Source organism: Lygodium microphyllum, chromosome 11, assembly GCF_053477565.2.
Source record: "Lygodium microphyllum isolate KBCC chromosome 11, Lygodium_microphyllum_v1.1.10, whole genome shotgun sequence".
In the NCBI taxonomy this organism is placed as follows: Eukaryota; Viridiplantae; Streptophyta; class Polypodiopsida; order Schizaeales; family Lygodiaceae; genus Lygodium; species Lygodium microphyllum.
This window is the reverse complement of record NC_141145.1, coordinates 113,843,383-113,851,677: the sequence shown is the minus strand read 5'-3', so window position 1 is coordinate 113,851,677 and position 8,295 is coordinate 113,843,383. Positions and strand designations below refer to the sequence as shown.

General features: G+C 40.2%; 1 pseudogene; it reads left to right on the top strand.

Annotated features, from left to right (window-relative positions):
- The first annotated feature begins 945 nt into the window (after window positions 1-945).
- On the top strand, window positions 946-2,852 carry LOC148029255 (DNA (cytosine-5)-methyltransferase 1 pseudogene; annotated as a pseudogene).
- Window positions 2,853-8,295: the final 5,443 nt, after the last annotated feature.

Here is an 8,295-nt window from a genome sequence, read left to right as displayed (position 1 = left end):
GAAATCTGCCAAGCTAATGAGCTTCCCAATGTTTGTAAACAGTACCACAAGCGTCTCCTCTAGAAGATACTATGGCAGATCAAGCAAATAAAGAAGAAACTTCAGTTCACAGCCCAATAAGTCCTGGAAAAGAGCCTGAAATCAATTCTCACACTCTGGGACAATATTGCTATGATCAAGCCGTGAATGCAGTTGAGAGCAAGGCATTTGTCTCAATACAATCATCCAAATCCCAACATTCTAGACCAATCACAGAATGTTTCTATAAATGCTCCCTACCAAAAGGGGTCTGAAATCAACTCTTTACTCCAGTCTGCACTTTACAATGCACTGAACTGAAGTCTGCACCTTGGCTTGAGGCAACTGGCAAGTATCATGTCTATTGGTCCATGAGAAAGGCATTGTAGCACCGAGCATTCTGAATCGACAATACCACTACCATAAACATTTGCAATTTTTGCTTCATTTTCCAAATTAAGTGCAGTGCTTTACTCAATTCTCAAACCTATGGAACCGCCAGCTAGTGAACCCATTTCTGCTCCTGCTTTAGCACCGGGACTCAAGAGCCCATCAAATATCAAGGTAGTTATTATTGCTTTTGTCATCACAGCGGTAGTAACTTCAATCATTGCTGTGGCAATATTTTGCTTCTACCAGAAACGCAGGCCTGACTAGACTGACGCATGTGCTTCTGCAATAGCAAGGCCAGCTTCTTCGACAATTTCTCAACCACCTAAATCTGCAGTTGCAGTATCTCTCCATCCTACTCCCAAACTTGAAAATGGACAAAGACCTGCAAGGGATGCAACTAAGGACACAAATGAATCATTGGACCTTAGTACTGGCTGAATCGTTGGAGATTTTGGGCAAGGTTTTCTACTGAGCAATCTGAGTACCTCTTATTTAGATCATTGGCCTAAAGATTCATCTGTCTTACAATAGGCAATGGCTGTTACAGGTAATCTCTCAGTTTCTATGGACATAGAAACAAGTGGAGCATCACTTGTAGACAATTGCCCTAATTCTATGTTCATAGGAATCAATTTATCATCATTTGTAGCAATGGATTACTCTCTTTCAAGACAACCATCAACCCAGCTATTGTCCTTTTCACCTCCGATGAAGGAAACAGTGCCAGGACTTCGACCCCATACAGAAAAGCTGCCTGGTGAAAGTCACATTCCAGGTCAATCTTCAATCATGCCATTAAATTTACAGAACTCTTTGTCATTATCGTCTTTTCCAGATATATCATCTATAGTGGCAAATGAAGTTCTTAATCTGAAGCAAGCTGGCCAGGGAGCACTATCAAGCTTTATCAGCACAAAAATTGCTGAACTACACAGGCCTTCAAATACATGGGTTATTGGGTCTGCCTCTACAGATGGAATATGTAACCAATATTTTGATCCATCGACTACTAATGCTACAACTGGCAATCTAGCCAAATCTGATCCGCTCAGTTCTGAGCTGCTTCTTTTGAGCTACCTGTCTATGTCACCTCCTGGGCTGATTGTGAGGGTGATGATAAGGAGGAGTTCACAATGCCAGAGCACTTAGGTGACCTGACTTGAGAGCTGAACCTTCCGTATCTGCACAATCCCTAGAGCCAGTTCTGAGCTGCCTGTCTATGTCACCTCTTGGGCTAATTGCGAGGGTGATGATGAGGAGGAGTTCGCAATGCCAGCACACTCAGGCGACCTGTCTTGAGAGCTATCCCTTCCGTATCTGCACGATCCCTAGAGCACCATGATCAGTTTCTAATTTTTGCATAAGATGGCATGTGGGAACATTTAAGCAATCAAGAGGCTTGTGAAATTGTTTACAACCATCCACGATCGGGTATTGCCAGAAGACGTATCAGGGGAGCGCTCCAAGAAGCTGCAAGAAAGCGTGAAATTATGACCTACTAGGTAGGCATGCAGGTTTTCTACTAGTGTCACTTCGAGGTGGTGATGACCTGTAACTATGCCATCATACATGTTTTCAGTAGATGGGGTGGATGTAGCTCATGAGGTAGGAGCATGAAAGCAAGTCTTCTTATGGGGTGCAGCACCTAATAAGATACTTCCTGCATATCCCTTGCCAACACATGAAGTTGTGCAGAAAGGTGGTATCCCGCAGGAGTGGGACCGCAATGTGGTGGCCTATGATGAGAATAACAAGCCTAAATTGTTGAGATCTCTAACCCTTGGAGATGCACTTTCTGATCTGCCTGCCATTGAAAACTGTGAGTCACGAGATGAGATTAACTATGGTGGAGGAGCCCGTACCGATTTTCAAAGGTTTATCAGGCTTCCAAAACAAGTCTTCACAGGAACTGCCTCATTGGCATCCTGCAAGAAATTGAAGCAAATGCTTCATGATCATCGACCACTTCAGCTGAATACTGATGATTATCAAAGAACACGCAGGATCCCTAAAGAAAAGGGCCAAATTTTAGAGACCTGCCAGGTGTGATCATGCAAGAAGATGGTATAGTAGCCCTTGATCCAAAGATGAAGAGAGTTATGCTGCCTTCAGGAAAAACTTTGGTTCCCGATTATGCAATTACTTTTGTGAAAGGTCACTCACCCAAGCCATTTGGTCGGCTATGGTGGGATGAAACTGTGCCTACTGTGGTAACAAGGGCAAAGCCCCACAATCAAATCATTCTTCATCCACTTCAAGATCGTGTCTTGACAATACGGGAAAATGCCCGTTTGCAAGGCTTCCCAGATTATTACAAGCTTTTTGGACCTGTCAAGGAAAGGTACATTCAAGTTGGGAATGCGGTTGCAGTCCCTATGGACAGAGCTTTAGACTGCGTCTTGGACTGGCAATTCAACACCAGGCTCCTGGCATTGCAGTGATGGAGCTCCCCAATAAATTCCCTCAAGGTCTGATGTCTTTGAGCCAACAGATCAACGACATGCCTCTTGTAGTTGATGAGCAACCTGTAGAAATTTCCCCTTAATCTTCCTTGGGAATTGTCTTCCCCTGCTTGATGATGCCTATCACATCCTATAGTGCCAACGGGATCCCTTTCTTTAAGGAGCATGAAAGCCGTCATCCATAAGGGTTCTCAATGCCAGCACTGCCCCCGCTTCCAGATCAGCAGAGCAGACGGAGAACATTGATAGCATCAGCAATGGCGATGCCCACGAAAGCCCCAATTGTTGTAGGTGTCTAGGAAGGAAAACCGAGGCAACAATAGCATAGCTACGTCCTCGGCAAACGCCAATGCTGTGCCTGCTCCAACACCAAGGGTTTTCTTGCCAGGCATGCGCTTTCCGTTCGGACAAGCAACATCGCTGCTGGACACGATGGATAGCATCGGCCGCCCCCCCTGAATCTTGTGTTTTCACTCTGACAGGCCTCCTCCGTTCTTTCTATCACTGCTCCACATTGATGGCCTCCAAACGCGTCCTTTAGGAGCTCAAGGGTTTGCAGAAAGATCCTCCCACCTCATGCAGTGCAGGTCCGATTTCACGGAGCCACCAGAAGCAAGAAAGCCCACCATAACCATCCCATCTTATGAGAGGTGCCGTGCATTGCTATGTCACCTCTTGCATAGATTCTCCATCACCAAGGACCAGGAAGAGCTTTTATCAGCACTTCAGCGTCTGTAGATGAAATCCTTAAACAACTCTAGGGAGGCAGCAACTTTCAGCTAGTTGGGAGCTCAGGGGCCCTTCTGGGCAATAGGGCTTGTTGTAGAATAGCAACAGATTCGCAGTGCACCTGTGACACCCAAGTCTAGATATGCATCCCAGCAGGTGATGGGAGTACAACAGGTTGCTGCAGAACCCTTGTCTGCACCCCTTGAAGCACGAGTGGAGTCTGGTCGTGATCTCCAGATGCAATCAAACCTCTAATGAGCTCCCCAAGAAAGGTTGCCATCTTTGGTACTCCCTAATTTCTATGGCCTTTCAATGTTGTACCTGTCTTGATCTACCTGTGCACCTGAGTAACTATGAACTAAAAAGAAACTAAAACTAGAGGGAGGAGAGAAAGAAGAAGGGACCAAATACCTAAGCTCTGATACCAACTGTAATGAAGGAGACCTAGGAGAGTGAAGGAGAGAAGGGAGAGACTACAGAAAGGAGAGAGAAAGAGAGAGAAAGAGGGTGACGAGGAGATACAAAGACTAGAAGTAGAGAGAGAAAGGCAAGAAGAGGAGAGAGAAATGGCTGGCAGCCATGGAAGGACAGGGAAGAAGGTGAAGAAGGTGAAAGGACAGATGTGTATTCATCCAATAGTCACTATGCAGTCTCCCTTACACCTTTTATACTTAGGTCAACTTGACCTAAGTATTTCCCCTCCATTACATAGCGATCTGGTTGTATGGGAGGAAGGCGTAATAGGGGATAGAGAGAATAGAAATGAGGTAGAAGAGGGGTATTTTCCTTCTTCAAGGCTCAAGCTAGAATGGAAAAGAGAAGTAGAGAGAATTTTCCATCATTAGGAGGTCTTTCTTCTTACTTTCTTTGTGAAGGATAGGGGGTGTATTTATAGCCATGAGGAGGAGCATGCAGTCGTCTCATTATTTTGGCTACTTGTCAAGAGCTAAGTAAGCTTTATAAAAAATGCATTTTGATTACCTACCTATTAGATGGTGGCATGGGGATGATTTTAAAATACTTTCTCTCCCTCTAGGCATAAAAAAGTCATGAATTGTGTTCTATTTTATCAAAAAAGTCTTTTTTTCTTCAAAACAGCTTAATGTAGTGGTTTTTGGCTAAGCTACCTCACGACTTATCTAGTTTATAAATTCATGCCATACTCTTTGATACTTAACTTACTCAATATCATGCTCATTCTTGCATGTTCTTTGTTTACTGATTAAGCCTTTTGCGATTTGTCTTGCGGTTACGAAATCAATATAATCTTTGACGCATTAAATGGAATCAAGAATGCTAAATCAAATATAATGCAGAAAAAATTATGATCAAGTTGTTGTAGTATTATTTACGAGGTGTCTGGATATCATTAAGTACACTTGGATACACCTGACATTTTTAAGAATGCATTTAAAACTCAATTTGGTCATTATGAATTTCTTGGTATGCCTTTCGGTTTGACCAATGCACTAGCTACATTCAGTTGTTTGATGAATCGTATATTTTTGAAGTATCAGAATTGTGAGATTGTTTTCTTTGCTTATATTTTGGTTTTCAGTAAAGATGAAAATGAGCATTGTGAACATCTATCTTTGGTTTTTAAATTGTTGAAAGAGAATCAATTGTATGCTAACCCTGACAAGAGTGAATTTTTCCAAACCCGGATTGAAAACTTAGGTCAAAATGTTTCTTGTGATGGTATTCACGTTGATCCTAAAAAGATAGAGGCAATGTTGAATTGGCCAATCCCAAAAAATGTGCATGAGTTATATTCTTTCTTAGGCCTTGCCAGCTTTTATAGTAAATTTGTGAGAAATTTTTCATTACTTGCATTGCCTTTGATGAAATTGTTAAAGAAAGGTGTTGTGTATCATTAGTCTAACAACGAGCAAAAGTCTTTTGATTTGTTGGAACATGCTTTAACACATGCACTTGTCTTACAATTACCCGATTTTAGTCGGCCATTCTTCCTAGTAGTCACTGATGCTAGTAGATCAGGAATAGGAGCTCTCCTCATTCAAGATCACATCCCATAGCCTATTCTAGTTGCAAACTTAAAACTTCTGAGTTGAAGTATTCGACCTATGATAAAGAATTGTTAGTTGTAGTTCAAGCCTTTCGTCAATGGAAACACTATTTGATGGGATCCAAATTTATGATTAAAATTGAGCAACAAAGTATCAAACATCTCCTTAGTCAACCACAAATTCTTGACCACCATATTAAATGGGCTGCTTTTATTCAATGTCTTCATCCACTTATCCAATATCAACTAGGAAGAGAAAATGTTGTTGCCGATGCATTGAGTAGGAGACCAAGTATCCATAATATTTTTGTTCTATCCTTTGATTCCCTTACCTATGACCATGGCCCCAATTTTCAAGCTGATTGGAATAAATTAGTTGATTCTTTGTCTTACTCTGATGAATTTATGTTTTATGAGAAAAGATTGTGTCATTGTTCAATTTAGATCATTTGTGTTGCACGAAATTCATTGTCCTCCATATCAAGGTCATAAAGGTATTATTTCCACTTTAAGAAAATTCGTTGAAGATTTTTATTGGCCGCAAATGAAATCTGATGTTTCTTTGTTTCTGAGTGTTTCATTTGCCAAAGAATTAAGTGACACCATGGTAAGTAATATGGTTCGTTAATGCCTTTACCAATTCCTGACCGTCCATGGAAACATTTTTCAATGGATTTTATAATTGGTTTGCCTAATACACAAGCTAATCATGATATGATTTGGACTATAGTAGATCGATTTAGTAAACAATCATATTTCCTACTATGCAAGAAAACATTAACTGCATCTCAAGCTGCATAATTGTTTTTGAAGACTGTTTTCAATAATCATGGTTTGCCAAAAGTTATTAATTCTAATCGTGATTCTAGATTTCGTAATAGTTTTTGGACTACTTTTTTTGCTAATTTATGTACTAAGATTGATTTCTCATATGCATTGCATCCTGAAACCAATGGGCAAACAGAAGCTACTAATAGTACAATTCTAGATCTTTTGCATGCATACACAATTTCAAAACCACAAACATGGAACACACGCTTGCATCTACTTTAATTTGCATGCAATAATACATCACCCACAACTACTCATAAAGCACCTTTTGAAATCATTTATGGACATAGATTGCCTACACTGTCACATCATTGTCGAATAAAGTTAAAGTTGCTGATGATATTGCCGATACACATGCTACTATTTTTGCTTAAGTTAAAGATATGATTGCAAAATCCCAACAATCATATGCTAAACAAGATAACAAGAAAAGAAAAGCCATGAGTTTCAATGTTGGTGACTATGTTTGGTTACGCATTGAAAGGAGAAGATTGAAAAGTGTTGAGAAACACCCTGTTGTTAAATTAGCACCTAGGTTTTATGGACCTTTCAAAATAATTCATAAGATCAATGACAATGGATTTAAATTAGAACTACCCAAACATTGGAAGATCCATAATACTTTTCATATCAATTTTTTACGACCTTTCATAGGCCAATTACCTGTCTACCCTATTTCTAGACACTGACTTTATGACCACTAGAACTGGTCACAGATATTCTAAGTCTTTGGTTAAGTTTAAAAATCATCCTGTTGAAGAGGCCCAATGGATGCACGCCCGCAACCTAAGTGCCTACCCTTTACTATTGGCTCCACATTGAGCTAACAACAATTGATGACAATTGCTATCTCACCCCGAGGTTATGATGCCAGAGGTATATTTCATGGTGGATTTCGTGAAGTTTTTCAGTGGATTTCGTAAAACTATTTATTTGTTGGGGCTCATACACAAGGAGGATTCCATGTGCAAGAAGTTGACGGGGATGCCTATCCTTTTCAAGCATCAAATTAATTTAATGTGCACGTGGGTGATTCCATAGCAGGTGATTCCATAAAATACATATTAAATTAATGGATGTTTACAAGTTTAGAGTGTGTACTCGAATTAAATTAAGGATAGGATAGAGTTCCAACCTATTTAATTATTTTGTAGCTGAAGAGTGCTAGGTATTCACTTTTTTTGGGTTTTATTTAATTATTTTCTAACAATTGTGAACGCTTCAGTTGATGTGTGTAGAGTAGGTGGCGGTGGCATTGGGTAGCACCGGGTGATAGTGTGAATCCAAATGCCTAAAAGAATTACTATTTTTTATGGGTGCACGCCTTATCACTAAAGGCATGGTGCCAATATTTATTTAAGCACGCTTATTTATTAAAGCACTTGACAAAACATTTTTAATCCTATATGCGCATCAGAATTCGATTAAATACCTCATTATTTGATATTTGTATTTTGGCACAGCCCGCATGTGCCCTACTTTATATTTGGAAAAACGCAAAAGCAAAATCATGCTATTTGTAAAGTGGGCTATTTTTTAGCTTGAAGATAAATAAATCTATAAATACATGCCTTGTGAAGCGCTCACATGAGGCATGGGGGGAGATTGCACTCAATTTATCTTTTTGTCTCATGTCATGCAAATTTGCTTTTGCTTTGTACTTGAAATTATGAAGATTTGTAGAGTTCTTTGTTCTTCGGGACCTTCCCACATTCGCTACACACGTGTACATCATCCGATCTGCACACCATGCTTGCTATGCGAGGTGATTAATGCTTAGAGTTGGGAATAACTTACCTTTTTCTCAAATTTCCTCTCCATGTTACAAAAAGGTTG